Source organism: Lontra canadensis, unplaced genomic scaffold (genome assembly GCF_010015895.1).
Source record: "Lontra canadensis isolate GAN:19392208 unplaced genomic scaffold, GSC_riverotter_1.0 scaffold109, whole genome shotgun sequence".
NCBI classification, from domain to species: Eukaryota; Metazoa; Chordata; class Mammalia; order Carnivora; family Mustelidae; genus Lontra; species Lontra canadensis.
Genome location: NW_022631103.1, coordinates 2,469,027 through 2,485,247, shown reverse-complemented (window position 1 = coordinate 2,485,247; position 16,221 = coordinate 2,469,027). Strand labels below are relative to the sequence as shown.

The 16,221-nt window shown below is 43.4% G+C and overlaps 1 protein-coding gene across 5 annotated transcripts in view; it reads left to right on the top strand.

The window, feature by feature from the left end:
• DAB1 (DAB adaptor protein 1) overlaps window positions 1-16,221 on the top strand; it is a 784,414-nt gene that overhangs the window by 393,649 nt on the left and 374,544 nt on the right. The window lies entirely within an intron of this gene.

Genomic DNA, 16,221 nt, shown 5'->3' with positions numbered 1-16,221 from the left:
TCTCCTTCCTCGGCAGATTCCGTCCCGCGGAGTATTATTGTGACCCCTGGTGGGAGGGCGCGTCTTTTCTCTGCACTTTTAAAGGCGGCTCTTCCCCCCCCCCGCCCCCCCGCCTTGGTGGTGCTGGTGACCGGACGGGGGTGGGGGAAGAGCTAGTCGGCACAAGGGAAATCTGCTTGGAGAGGCTGATGCCACTTGGCTCCTGCGTTGCTTGCTCCCGAACCCGCCAGATTGTGTATGTTTCACTCTAAACTACCCGCCACCCCCAACTGCATCACACAAGTCCTCATTGTTGGGGGTCTGCCTGGGCACTTCCGCCTGGGCTGGGAGAGTCGAAGGAATGGGATGGGGGTGGGGAGGCCGGGGGCGCTCGGCGAACGAGCGCTGGCTGAAGCCGGAGGCTCGGCCGCGGGCGGGCGGAGCGGAGAGCAACCCAGGCGCAGGCATCCGTGCGCTCCCGCGACTGTCGGCGAGCGTGGTTGCGTCCCCGCGTGGGTCGGTGCCTGGCGGGTGCGTTTGGAGACCCGGCACGCCTGGACTTAGATCCTTTAGGAAGAGCCGCGAGTGGAAAGCTTGCGGAAGCGAGTGCGTCTTTTGCTGTCCCGGCGCTGGGCGGTCGGGCGAGCGGGCGAGCGAAGTCCTCCGAGGCGGATGCTACTAAGCCGCTCCAGCGAGTTACCGGGACCGGAGCGAGGATCCGCTATCGCGTCTCCCGCCCTCCTGCTCCCCTCCTGCTGGCCGGTTCCACGCACTTTCACAGTGTTGATGGTGTTTTGAATAAAGGCCTTGTGGGGGTTCCGCTGACACTTCATAACACTTAACATGTTTTCAAGTAATCATATAAATTAAAGGTGGCTTACGTTCAGAACCCCCTAATTATCCGGTTCGCGTTTGTACATTTATGTGCCAATTATAGGTCTTCAGGAAATCCATAAAATTATAAACCATTCCCACCCCCTGAATTAGCGCTCATTGTTTTTATTATCTCAACGATGAGTGATTCTGGATGGAATCCTGAATTGAACAGGCAAGAAGATAGATGTGCAGGAGGGTGGGGGGAGAGGGGGAGGAGAGCTGGGCTGGAGTACGGACACTTAACAGCAACCCCCTCCCCCACCTCTCTCACTTCCTATCCTGGCAGGGCTTGGTGACAATTCTGGAATCTGAAAGGGATCAAAGATTTTCTTGATTTCCTATTGAGAAGGGCAACCTAATCAGAGCTGTGTAAAAGTCAACTTCTAAGCAATCAGGAATTGTCTGCTGATGTCCTTGATTGAAACCCCAGCATTCAAATGGAGTATTGAAGAACTCGCAGACATAGCTTTTGAAGTGCTATTGTTCTTTTCTATACACAGAGGCCCTCATAAAGGTTTAGGAAGTTCAAAATGCAGTGATTTGAAAGACTGACATTGTAACTATTTGGCGACGCTGAGGGAATCGGCAGGGATGAGAGCAGAGGCCGAGGTGGGAAGTGCAAACGTGTTGCTACTGTCTACTTGGGAGCAGTGCCGCTATCAAGTGGGAATTCAGTTCTAAGCATCAAGTTGGCAATTAAATCTCTTCCTAAAGCAGATTTAGAGGATGATTTTTACTAGGTTGTTTTTTTTTTTCTTGGTGGTTTGCTTAAGGTCTGAATAGGCATATCTGAAACATTTAATCATGTTCATTGTATTCAACAATAAAATCTGAATAAAAATTACTTATTGTTGATGAAGCTCATCTCACAAGCTGTTTCACAGTATGTTTCATTTGCAAGACACACCATTGTAGGAGGCTGCAGGGAAGAGATGCCATCACTTATTGTTCTTGTTCTCTTCCCCAGGCCAGAGAGGAATCTGCGGCTTCACTCCCCTCTGCCCTCCAAAGTCATTTCCCTTAAAGGGATGGGGGTTTGGCTTGGTACCTGATAGGACCCTTCCTAAAAATTGCATTTGGTGGATATAAGGATGCCTGGAGCCACCCTCCAGGCAGATGAAGAATCTAATTGAAGCAGCATTTCATTTTGATAATTCACTCAAGTCAAACATTTTGGTTTTTGCAGGAATTTAATCCCTCTCTCAAACTAATAAAGCTAACAAAGCAAGAAAATCACAGTCTATATCTTTTAGATGGCACTTTAAAAAATCGCCCACATTGAAGGCTGTTGTCAGGAACTTTCATCGTTATTTAGGGCTTACTGTGAAGGAGAATGTGCACTGGGTGAGTTAAGTAATTGAGGATAAATGTCCTGATCTCTCAGAACCTCTGTTTCATTATTTGCAAAACAAGGACGGTATTATCTACATTGTATGTTCTTCAAGAAATTTGATAGGGAAAACTATCTCATTGGGCCCTTTGACAGATAACAGGATTTCAGGGGAATGGTAACTTTTGGTCATAGGATGGAGTCCTGCTAAGGAGAGAGGATATTTGGCATTGGAAGGTCAGGATGGAATCCAGACTTTGTGATGTTTGGTAAATCACCTCTTCTGTTAATAAAAAAAAGAATAGTTTACCTTTTTTGGAGCACTTACTAAGAGTCAGGTACCCTTTTAAGCACTTTGCATGCATTAGTTTATTTAATCTTTAAATAACCATGAATAATCTTTGAGTAACTATAGGTTGATAGTTGTATTTTCATTCCCCTTTGATTGATAAAGAAACTGGGGACCACAGAGATGGTAACTGGTCCAAGGTCACAAAACCAATAAGGTATAGAACTAGGGTTTATTTATTTATGTAGAGAGAGTGCGCATGAGCAGGGAGGGGCACAGGGCAAGGGAGGAGGAGACAATCTTAAAAAGGCCCCATAATCAGCATGGAGCCCCATGTGGGTCTCATCTTTACAATCTGGAGATCATGACCTGAGCCAAAATCAAGGGTTGACAGGTAACCAACTGAGCCACCCGTGCCCCTAGAACTGGGATTTAAATCCAGGCTTTCTGGTTCCTGGGCCTGTGTGGCAGCACACTGCTGCCTCTGTGTGGAGGGGTGATCCCAGCTATCTCTCGTGGCGGCTGTAAAACTTAACGGGGAATAATGGAATAGACTTCCGGCAGGAGCAAGTTAGAGGTTTTTCCCAAGGTTCAGATTCTAAAACAAAATGAGTATTGTGTTATCAACAGGGCATTGGGCTGATGGTAGACATTTTGAACTCCTGGGACTTCATGATAGCTACTGGTCAGTATGTTCACATCTGTCTGTGCTGTCAAAGTATTCTTTAAGTTGGTATTCAGAAATTGCATTACTGCTGTTGTCTGTTACCAACTCTGATAAGTGGAGATTCTTAAAATTAAAAGGTGGCATAACAGGTAGTTAGAAGTCTGGACTTGGGTGCTAGAGTGCCTGAGTTCAGACCCTAGTTCCTCCAGCCCTGCCAGCGGTGTGGACTTGACCAACCTCTCTGACTTCTCCATGCTTTAGTGTCCTTGATAATAAAACAACAGTACCCACCACCTATGACTGTGGAGACGATTATAGGAATTAACACCAAGTGTTGGAACAGCAGTGAGTATGTAATGTTACTTAGCTATGTGTTACCCTTCAAATGAAAGCCAGATTCTTCCCTTTCATAATACAAAGATCTCTGTCATTGATATCCCAAGGCCTAAGTATCCTAACAGTATCTGTTTTTGTTTTTATTTTTTTCCTAAACAGGAGATAGGGAGAAAGAGATATAGTTCAGGATTTCAGAGAAAAGTTTTGTTGTTGTTGTTGGCTTTTGTTTTTGTTTTTTTAGTTTATTGGAAATATTTCCTTGAACATTTACCTTCTTTGTGAAAGGAATTGGGAAGTACACATAATGCTAAACTCTCTATGGAATTGCTCTTTTCAGAAACTGTTTTGAGGAAAATAAAATGACTATTTGATTGATTGGATTCTAGTACTAGGATAGTCAATTCTCCCCATTTACAGATTGGAAAACAAGTCAGATTGAAGGAAACATATAAACATAATGGCTGAGAGACACCATTGGAACCCAGAATTCTTGGGCTCCTTGTCCACTGCTTTTTCCTCTGGGTCAGATTGCCTCCTGTACCAGGATAGAGAAGTAGCCTGAAGTATAAACAAACCTTGAAGCAAAGGGAGTGTTGCTAGACTAGGAGCAGGAGCCAGTCAGATGTTCTCTACTGAAAATGTGTCCAATAGGAAAAGAAAACCCCTCTTCTTGTAAGTACACTTATATCCCATGAAACCTGGCACTAAACTCAATCTATGAAATGCATGTCAGGATATGAACCCATGTTACACACACACACACACACACACACACACACACACACCAGTTGATGACTTGAACACCTCCCTTAGGTTGGAGAGCAAATGAACAAATGATTGGGTTTCTTTTTCTGTGAGATGCTCTTTGTGTTTTTCTTCCACTTAGTTCTCAGATATGGGGAGGTTTTGGTTCAGGAATCATAAAACTCCTCCGGCTTTTATTTCATGAAATATGCAGCATATACTATTTGAGAGAAATTGCCAGCTTGCTTTTATTATTATTATTATTATTATTATTTTTATTTTTATTTGAACCCAACATATAACCAATCTACAATACCAGTGGGGGATTCTCATAAAGAGAAAGGAAAACAGAAATAAAATTTTTGCTGAATAGAACAACTCAGCCAAAATGATACAAGTTTTGTGATGGCCAAGATGGGTTGTTTAGGGGATAAAAATGAGAGGAGGGCAGTCACAGACAGATGAGACCGTTCAGGGTGAACCCCAGTCCCTGTCGACTACCTACAGTGAGCCTTGCAAAATAGTCAACTTGGTATATTGGCTCCAAGATTTAATTTCTGACTCTCGCTGTTGGCCAGTGTCTCTGATTCTTGACTGGACAACTGTGATCTGTCAATTAGTCTTCTTTCCCCTCTTTTCCTCTTCTTGTTTTTGTCTCAGAGTTTGTCTCTCTTTCAGTCTTTGGATTGGTTTGTATCTCTTCTTGTTAGTGTCACTTTTGCTAGTAAAGACTGAAAAGTTACAAATATGTCTTTGAGACTATCTGGGAGATGGAGCAAGCTAACTCAGGGAAGGCACATAGACATTACTTCCATGCCCATTTAACGCGTACTTGCCTGAGCACCTAGTTTGTGTCTGGCTCTGGCTTTGTGCCTGGCATTATGAACAGTACCATGAGCGAGGGTGCAGTCTCTGCATCTAGGCACTCTGCCTCATGCATAAATTACTGCCACAGTGTGAGATACGGTACAGAAAATATCTGCATGGCACTAGAAGCTTCCAGAAGTGTAATTTATTACATCTAAAGAAAGGAAAAGGAGGGGAAAGCTTCAAAGAAGAGATTGCATTTCAGCTGGAAGCTGAAGGTTGACCAAGACTTTCTCAGGTCTTGAAGGCGTCCAGACCGGGAGAACCATGTGGGCAAAGATAGGCAGGCATGAAGGTTCGTCATTGATTTGGAGACAGGCAAAGTTGGGTGTGGCTGTAATGTACAATATGTGACTGAAATGGATTATTTTGTAGAGTATTTTCCAGATTATGTTCCAAGGAACACTAGGGTTCCCCAAGATAGTTATGAGTATTTTAAAAGAAAGAACATACAGAAGGAAAAAATTTTGTGCCCCCAAAAGTTTGAAGAGCATTGAAAAACTTAACTCACTCTTGCTAAGACATGGTATTTACTGACATATTAAAACTTCAGTAAGAAGTAAAAGCAAGCAAGCAAGCAGGGAAGCTCATTGAAATCATTAAGATCTTCTAAACTTACTTGCCAGAGGCCCCCTGATTTCAAGGAGCCCTTTTTAAAAAATGTCTTATGAGATAGAGTGGGGAATGTGTTTGTAGGTAATCACTTACGATTTTTACAAAAAGGAGTTGATTTTTTTTTTAAAGATTTTATTTATTTATTTGACAGAGATCACAAGTAGGCACAAGTAGGCAGAGAGGCAGGTGGGGGGGGGGGCTTGGAAGCAGGCTCCCCGCCAAGCAGGGAGCCCCACGTGGGGCTCGATCCCAGGACCCTGAGATCATGACCTGAGCTGAAGGCAGAGGCTTTAACCCACTGAGCCACCCAGGTGCCCCAAAAGGAGTTAATTTTATCATAGAAGTAATATGTGTGATTTGAAATGTAGTGTAGTGTATGTGAGACATACAAAAAAGTATAAAAATAGAGTAAAAGTATGATTAAAGAAAAAAAAGCACAAAAAAGCTGAGAACACTCAGCTTAAGAAATAAAGCCATGTAAATACAGTTGAAGCCTCCTTTCCCTGATCATATCTCCTTCCCTTCTACCAGAGGTAACCACCATCCTAAATTTGGTGTTTATGATTCCATATAGTTCTTTTGAATATTCTTTTTAGAAGACAAAAGAATTCCTTTGAATTCTCATTCAGTTTCTAGCTTGTCACTACAGAGATAAAGAAATTGTTGTTCTGTTTCTGGAATAAGCTCTTCAGAAGAAGGAACTATGGCTTCTCCTTTTAAAAGTATTCAGAATGTAGTAGATGCTCAATAAATTTCTGCTGAATTAAATTTAAATGTGTGTAGTCTCATGAGGTATATTAAGTTCACATGGTAATGAGGATTGGGGAAAAGTAATTATTTTTCATTAACAGTATTGAAATTCTTTGTGATCAGAGATCTTGAAAACATTTTTTGTTTCATTTTTGTTTTGTTTTGTTTTGTAATCTGGATCTGTAAGTGAATAGTAACAACTACTGACTATAAGTCCTTTTGATGTTTTCTTATATCTTTTGGAATCATTAATGATAACTACTTGCCCAAATCTGCTCTGTTAAAATAGGTGATTCAACAAAACAGCTATCTACTTCCATTACAGGAAAAATAACTCCAAGTGCTTTCAATCAAAAAGGATATTTGTAAATTACAATATAATTAATTACTCAGTACCCAGACACCAAGTACTTTGAAGTTTTATACTTAGGGCCCCAAGAAATAACTTACTGTCAGTAGCAGGGTGTGACCTTAGGTACAGTCATGCCAACACAAGCGTCTCTCTTGATATATGTAAGGGACATCTTGAAAAAGCTCCATCTGAAACTTATGTCATATTTGGGAGACATTTTCCTTTTATGTTATCTTAGCCTGTATTCCTGAATTACTCCTGTTTACATGTCAGCATGCAGTGAATGTTGGAATATTGCTGAGGGATACATGGTAGAAAGAATGAAAGGATGAATAAAGTGGGAGACCTGTAGTCTCAGTGGGGGGAGCCTTTTTTTTAGTACGAAATCGTGGTTGTATGGGAGATGGTAGATTAGCTTTTCCCATGGGGCTGGATGTTGATCATGGCTGACAGTCCACCCCCATGATTTTCTTCCTCTGATTTTACCAGTATGGATTTCTCTTAGTAATTTTGAGAGCAGGAGTAAAATTCCAAGAGCTAGAATGAGGAGCAGCTTTGGGTTCGAGTGACCATCAACAATCCATCAACAATGCAGACAGCACATGGAGGGTCAGGAAGAAATGCCGTAAACTGCCATGCCCACATGATTGCCTACAGATGCCCATGGGCTGGGATGACGGCACATGGCGGTGCTTGTCTTGAATTGGAGGACACATTCTGAGCAGTATTACATGCATGCTCACAAAAGTTCTAAATATAGAACACAACCATTCAGACATTAAAATTAAACCAGAAGTGCCTGTAATCCAATTGTGGATGAAGTCAAAGATGGGCCAACCATATGCTGAATCTGAGCTCTGGTATGTATTGTTAGAACATAGTGAATGCAAAAAGGTTACTGTAATTTATTCCTTTGGGAAACTGAATAGATTTATAGGCTACATAGAAGTTGGAGTCTTGCCAACCTTCTGCTATCTAACTTAGTAATTTTAATGTGGTTGAATTTATCAATCTTTTCTTTTATGGTTAGTACTTTTTATGTCTTGTTTAAGAAAGTCTTTTTTTAAAATCCTGATGTCCTAAAGATATTCTCCTTTATTATCTTCTAAAAGTTTTATTGTTTTGCCCTTCACATTAAGTTCTGTAATCCACGTGGAGAGAGAGAGAGAGTGTATGGTGTGAGGTAGCAATTTATTTTATTCCTAATTTTCTTCTGTATAGAATAGAGTCACCGAGGCACTTAGGGTCAGTTTCTAGGTGTATGTTTTGTCTACTCTTGGTCCAGACCACATTTCTTTATTATTATAACTTTATATTAATTCTTGGTATTTAGTGGAACAGATCCCCATAATGTCCTTCTTCAGAAATGTCTTTGTGCCTTTTTTTTTTTTTGGCTTTTTATCTTCATATTCATTTTATACTTTCAAAGTTACACAAAAATACTCTTGAGATTTGATTGGAGTTACATTGAATTTGTAGTCTAATTCAGGGAGATGATATCATTATGATACTGAGTCCTTCCAGCCATAAACATGCTACCTCTCTCCATTTTTTTTGTTCCTAATGTCTTTCAATACAGATTGTAATTTTCTTTGTAAAGTTATGCACTCTTACTAGATTTATTTCTGGGTGCTTTATGTTTCTGTAGTTGCTATTATAAATGCTATCTCTAAAAACTATATTTTCTAATTATGTATTAGTTTTCATCATATCCCACCTGTATTTCTTGCTCTGGACGGTGGGGGATTAGGAAGGGAGGAGAAAAAATGGTGCTTACTGACTGCTTACAAAGTGTCAGGTGCCTAGCTCAGTTGGTTAAGTTTAGGACTCTTGATTTCAGTTCAGGTAATGATCTCAGGGTTGTGAGATCGAGTCCTGCATCAGGCTCAGTGCTGGGTATGGAACCCGCTTAAGAGTCCCCCCCCCCCCACCAAAAAAAAAAATTACTAGGTACCTTAGCATGCTCTCATTTGATGTCCAGAACAGCCTCCACCCTCCTTCACAGATGGACAGAGCAGGGGATGTTCTTTGTCCCAGTGGCCCAGTGGGAATGCAGAAGTGAGGAATGGAGCTCCAAGGACTTAATCAAACCCCGTAACAGTCAGTCACCTTGCTGCAGTGGCAGGGTCTTTGAAAGATGTCTCTAGTTGTGGAGTGTACGGTGAAGCAAAGAACTTCACTGGTTAGACACTCTGTTTCGTCTGAGTAACATGACCTGGGGCCATTCTGGCTCCTGATAAACTGGTCTGGAATTTCAGGCCAGCCATAGTCATCCGGCCGCCTGAGGGCCAAATTTTGGCCAGTAGCTACGGTGTGGTTTGACTTTGCAGGCACATCTCAGGTCAGTGAATGTTGCTGCTACCTCCAGCAGCCACTGGTCTAGGAAAATGAAAAGGCATTTCAGGTCATCAAGCTGAGCGGGAATAGAGATCCAGGTCTCCTATACCCACGTCGGTATTCTTCCCACCTCCCAACCTTGACTTACCATCCTCAGGTATATTGTGTTGATCATGTGAAAGACTGAAGCATTTTTTTTATTTAAGGAATCACCATTATGCATAGACATTATAACATATCTGCAAAAATGGGGGCAGGAGGACAGACGTCTACCTATGGCCCAAGGGATGATGATTATTTGCCGATTGCTATCCTTCTCTCTCTGTTGCTGTTTCTCTGTCTTTCTCCGGAATTCTTTTTTCTTTTTCTTTTTAAGATTTTATTCATTTATTTGACAGAGAGAGAGATCACAAGTAGGCAGAGAGGCAGGCGGGGGTGGAGGGGGGCGGAAGCAGGCTTCCTGCTGAGCAGAGAGCCCGATGTGGGGTTCGATCCCAGGACCCCGAGACCATGATCTGAGCTGAAGGCAGAGGCTTAACCCACTGAGCCACCTAGGCGCCCATCCGGAATTCTTTATGTTGTTAACTCTTTCACAAACCCACTCCCAGTCATATTTTTCCCATTCAAATATTATTTATATTTTAGAACCTAGAGGAGATACTCCTTTCTCTCCGGAAGTTACGCCTAGGATATTGGTGTGGATAAAATTTCAAATTTTTCCTCTCTCCTTGCTTATTGGGGTACCTTTCTCCTTTTTCTCACATTCTGTCATTATGTTTCATTGTATTTTCTGGGGTGAAGATAATACATGTCATACTAATTTAGGATGATGTAAAAAAGGATGTCATTTTAAGGCAAAATTACGGGACAGAGAAGCTGATCACTTGGTTACCCTGATATCACTCCATATTTTCTCTTTGCTCTCCATGGGTTCATAGGAGTGGGTCAGATTTCATTCTGTATACATTTGACTGCTCTAAATGTTTCAGTGGAGAGAGAAGTCTTGATTCCAGTAGCCATAAGTTAATGTGGCTGGGAGGAAGGGGGTTGGGAGAATGGACTGACATTGTCCTTTTTTAAAAACAAAAAACAAAAAAACATGAGTCATTCAGCATAGGCTCAGCCAAGTTTGATGCCTCCCTGTGCCTGCCTTTCCCAGGCATGTGTATCGTTCTCAGGCTTCTGGAGCCTCAGACTCTATTAAACACCATACTTCATTATGTCCTATGTCATTCGGCTCCATGTCTGTTTCTCTCGATTCCTCTAAAGATTGAGAGTTTCTGAAGGGCCGTGTTGACTTGTCTTCCATGCCTCAGAGGCTTAGCTTTTCAGGGAGGTTCACCCTGGATTCTTGCTCCTTCTGGTTTATGATGCCTACCACAGTTACTTTGCAGTAGAGAGAAGATTGTCCTGTCCCTTTAGTGAACTATTTTGAACCTTGGAAACAAAATAAGGGCTTTCTGTTGTAATTTTAAATGTTTCCTTTTGGGACCAGTCCTTGGCTCCTTTTATGCCCAAACTGTGCATTTCCTGCCCTGTCCTCTCTCCTTCCCTCCTTTACCTTGCTTCCTTTTTTTTTTTTTTTTTTTTTGGTTTTGTTTTTTGTTTTGTTTTGTCCTTCCCCTTTCATCAAATCAAAGAAATTGCATGAAATCAACAACCACAGAAGGGCTCCCAACTTAAAGGTTTGCAGTGTGATTTTGCACAGTTGCTGGAATGTGCTTTATTCCCTCTCTCACATGTTATTTCTGTGGAGGAGGGAGCATTGGGGGGAAGAGTCAAGAGGTAGACCTTATCAGTTCCTTGCCCAGTCCTCTGGTAATGTAGGTATTTTACATGATTGTTCCCTTCATGGGTTGTCTGTAGGTGGTTTAAAATTACAACTTAAAGATGGAAACTCTGCCAGCCATTGTGTTTTGGGGGCAGGGGGAGAGCGTCTCTGGGTGCTGTCCCTGAGCACACCTCAAAACCCAGCCACACTACTGGGACATCCAAGCAGAACATAACAATGTTAACAGTAGACACTGCGTCAGTGAGCGCTGTGTCAGGAGCGCACACATACCAGGTAGCTTAATAGAAGGAATTTAATACAGAAAACCACAAGGAAAATTTTCATAGAATCACACACGTGTCTGAAGAGTTGAGAGTGGGATGGAATAGCAGTGGGAAGTTCCTTCTGGGGTTACAGGCATAAAGGGAAGGGGTACTGTTCCCAGAGCCCGGGAATTGGGGCTGCATGGTGGGAGCAGGTCCCACTCAGGGCTGGGTGGGATCCATTGAGGAGACTGGGCCACTGCCCAGGATGCCACCATGAAGCAGAGAGAGAGGGAGATAGATACCCTAGTTTCTCCACCCCCCCCCGACTTCCTTCCTGTCTCCTGCCCAGCATTCCCATTGAGTGACCCTAACTGGAAGTCAGTTGGCCAAGGAGCCTGGGAATGGGACTTGGGCTCAGCTTCCTGCCACACCCAGCAGCTCAGGGGAAGGGGCCTGGAGTGGATCAGAGAGAAAAAGCCAAAGGACTAGTTCCGATGCCAGGAAGACTAGTCTCTTACAGAAGTGTTCGCTAATATTGCAGAGCTTGGGAATGTGAAGTAAAGCCTTGCCCTCCTCTTAGCTGCCCTCCCATGCTGTCCCATCCCACCTCCCTTGCCGAACTGAGAGAGGGACCCCATCTTGCCAGGGGGAGCTACGTCCATGCCAAGTGCCCTGGTGAGTAGAACAGTGACAGTCCCTTTTCTGCAGTTCCCAAATCTAGAAGACTCTGAAAAGTCCCAGTATTTTTTATAATTCATTGAATGGCAAGACCTGATCTGATCTGAATGGACACGAGACTACTTATCATGTCTGTTGATCCCCCTGAGTGTGAACAGTCATACCTATGGCTTGAGAGGTATTGATGAAATTGATTACAGAGGGAGGAGCCTAGCTAGGGGTAGTCCAGATACCTAAAAGCTAAGTGTGTGACATGCGACATGCAACATGCTGCCTTTCTGAACTGCAGAATAAAATCTGCATTCCAAACACATCAGACCCAGGACATTTGGATTGTGAACCTGTATTTCAACATGACAGAGGGAGAAGGAGTGGAAATGTGGCCCGATCATAGGCAGCTCTAGGCCAGTGCTCCTGGTAAGCAGTATAGCCGTTCCGGGATCACCGAACGCCAGAGTGCGGTTCCTCGGTTGCCTGGCCTAACAGCCCACTCAGTCTTTAGATGGGGGGAGACTTCGTTGAGGTTAGAGAGCTGGCCCATGTGTCGCGGGGTCACCAAGGGCTTCTCAGTGGAGCTGCTACTACTTGGGTTCCCTTTGCAGTCCATGCTGCTTTAGGTCTGAAGCTTGGGTGACTCCCGACGTTGAAGTGTCAGAATGAAGGAAGCCAGCTGGTGTGTGAACGTACAGGTAAATCTGCCCTCCAGCTGTGTTCGTCTTATCCTTTTGTAGGATTTCGCATAGACACGCACATTTGCACACCCACACGCACGTACTCACACTCATGCACAAACTATTCAGCTTCTGATCTTATCAGACAGACAGGATGGGTGTCACCATCCCCATTTTCCAGACCGTCAGACCAGGGTTTGAGTAATAATTAGGTCCATGGCCGTGGGCAAGTCCCTGAACGCTTGGAGCCTCCACTGGAAAATGAATTCTTACTCATGCTTTTGTTCTAATTGTTCAGCCACAATCAGATCCATAGGGAGAGCAGCAACACAATTAGAACTGTGCCTGGTGCCCATCAACCATCCTTTCTTCCTCACCCCTCCACCCCCAGACAAGTAAAGTAGATTACATGAAGCCACACAGCTATTCCCTTTGAAAGGGCAGGCTTCAGTATCATGAAGAGAATTTAGTAGTTGACTGATGACAGACCTCTTCTCTCTGTGCCTCTGCTCGCTTGCTTGCTTGCTTGCTTGCTTGCTTGCTTGCTTTCCTGGCTTTAAGAAGAGGGGCTTGAAGAAAGGCCACCATGTGCTAATTTTCTCTTTCTCTCCTCAGAAACTGGGTCACAGTTGGCTGTGACTTTTTGTGGCCCCTATTGTCTTCACAGACCCTATTGTCTTCACAGATCTGGATACGCACAGGTTGTTATTTTGTTTACTCTAAATCTGTCTGGAGTGGAAACAACCAGATCACAAATACAATTTGCTTCAGAGAGCAACTTTATTTCTTGTCAGCACACATGGGACTTCGCTTATCATAATTCACAGTACATGGGCATAATAAAATATTTTCTTTTTCTGAGTATTTTGCAAGATTAATAAGGCTGCATTCTTAGGGAAAGTTTATTAATCCATAACTTATAGAAAACTTCAGAGGAAGAAGATATGAGATATGTCCTGTAGGTAAAGATGTCAGCATTGAATTATGCATCCGTAATTCAACTAGCTCTCTACCAGGTGTAGTGCAGGTTGCTGATAGGATAGCAACTCTCCCTTGGATGTGATCTAAACCAGCCGTTGTCTTCATTTTGTTTCCAAATTGGGAGGGTGTGAAAAAGGAGGCGGCAGCCCATTGAGTAATCTCAGTCCTTGGGATGCTGGTCCCTTCCACCTCTTTGGTGGCACTGTAGCGACATCAGACGCAGAGGCATGCATTGGACCCTGGCTGTCTTGCCTCAGGCTGTGTGCCCTGGGTGTCTGCTCTCTTAGCAAATGGAGATGGTGTGCTGGTGGCAAGGGTGATAGCAATGATGAGGGTGATGGTGAGGAGGAGAGTTACCTCTGTGTCCATTACAAGGGGTAATGGTTTACGGGGAAGTACTCTGTGCTCTGTCCTGTCACTCATTTACCCAGTGTTCACTGCGCCCTTGCAGGGTATTGGCACAATGGTGGGCTTGGTGGAAATGGCCATAAAAGACATAGGCTTTCTTCTCAAGATCGAGGATTGGTGTGTGAAGCCCAGATACACAGATGACAACACAGTGGCTAAATACAACAACAAAAAAAGTAGAATTAGCTGAGGGATGAATTTTGCCATCACCCAGCTAAGTAATTTGAAGGTGAACTGGGATGGATTGTTCTTATTGTAAATATGTTTCAGGGCTTCTGTGGGGTGAATGTGACAGCAGCTGTTGTCTACCAGGGAAGACACAAATCCGCAAATGCATGGAGGAGGCACGTTCTAGGTCAGGGGACCATGATAAAGGTAGAGATGGGCACCTCCATGTATGGTGAGCCCTGAATGAGCTGGTCTGAGCTGGCCAGAGCCGGGGAAGGTGAGGCCGTGAAGGTAGTACCTGGTCGCCATGTTAGCCTTGAGATTGTGGCTGGTGATGAAACAGCCTTTTCTTTGTGTGCCCTTCTGGGCAGGTCTCACCCTTCTCCTCTTCCCCGGGGTGAACGGGCAGTCTAAGGAGAAATGGGGTTATATTTATTTAGGTGAAACGAGGATGGGTATGTGGCAGGTACAGTGTGTTCTAATGGTCTCTCAGTGGCCTCCTGTGACAATACCTGCAAGCTCAGGTACCTACAAAGACCGCGTAGTTGACATTGCTGAATGAAACAATCCAGGGGAGGCGTTGGGGGGCCCTGGGTTAGCTACTATTCAGCTTCAGCCGAGGGTTGCCATAAGAGAGTTCCAGACCAAAGTAGCCAAGTCTTCAGCTTTATTGAGAAAAGTTAGAAATTTTTAAAAAGACTTATTTATTTATTTATTTGCCAGATTGAGAGAGAGAGAGAGAGAGAGTGCGAACACAGGAGCAGGGAGAGTGGCAGGCAGAGGGAGAAGAACTGAGCAGGGAGCCTCATACAGGACTCGACCCCAGGACCCTGGGGTCATGACTTGAGCCAAAGACAGAGACTTAACTGACGGAGCCACCCAGGCATCCCAAGAAATCTGTTTTTTAAATGTGAAATCCATCAGTTTAAAAATGTGGCACGAAATTAGTTACACAACAACAACAACAGAAAAATAACATTTGTAGGCTAAAGATAACCGGCCTGTGGGCTGATTTTGACTCATGAACCGCCTCATTGGTGGATTCTGGCCTATTCTTGATAATTATTATGTTATGACTACATAGATCTCTCTCAAATGGAAGTTCAGTAAATATACCAAGGGGCAAATCGGGCCATTTTTAGTAAGGAAGAGTTTCTGCAAGACAGCTGGATGGTAGGAATTGGTCCTCGTTTATTTCTGTGTGTTTCCTCAATCACCTCTTCTGTTGTTCTTGATTAAATGCTTCTGATACAGGCTAAACCTTTGGTAAAACTGGCACCCGTGGCAATCCCAGTGTGTTGCTCACTGTTTGCTGGGCAGCCCTGGGTTTATGTGTGTCTGACTCTACAGCTGCCTTGTTGAAGCCTGTGACGTCCCGCTGCCCGGGCAAGTCCCCGTAGTAAGTCGGATGAGTGGGTGCAGTGTCTGTAAATGACAGCGTTCCGTGGCGTTCTCGTTTAGGGTTGAGCCTTGACTCCCAGCCTTTGAAATAAGCACATTTCAAACCAGAGTGAGAACAGAGGCAACTTAGTAGTTACCGTGGAATTGAGTGAATGTCATAAATATTTATTTATCTTTTTCATAGCTGGCATAAAAATGTTAGGATAAAAAAGTTGTTCACTATAAAAACAACAGAAAATTCATTGGCTATCCATCTCCTGAATGCGTGTGTCTCTTTGGGTTTTCATTAGCGTCTAGCAATATACTTTGAGAAATTAGATTTGAACAGAAGCTTCAGCAGAATATGAAAGCTCCTGGTGTTCATAATTAACCCGTTTTCAGCACTGATCCATTTCGTACAACAGCCTCCTTTTAACCATGTAGTGGCTGTAAGCAGGTTTAATGTATTTTTCTTCCAGAATTTTTTTTCTTCAGAAATAATCCCTTGTTTATTGAATTTGGAAAACACACAAGAAATAGGAAAGAAAAAAAAGAAGTCACTTATAATATTTCTATCCAGAAGCAGTCTCTGTTAATGTTTTGAATTACAGAGATAAACAGGCTAGAGATTGAGGTCAGATGAATATGCGTTTCTATCAAGGCTTCTTTTATGTATTCTTGATAAGTCTTATTTTTCTCACCTATGAAATAGAAATATGGATATTATCTCTTTTATCTGATATTTTCTTGATTAAA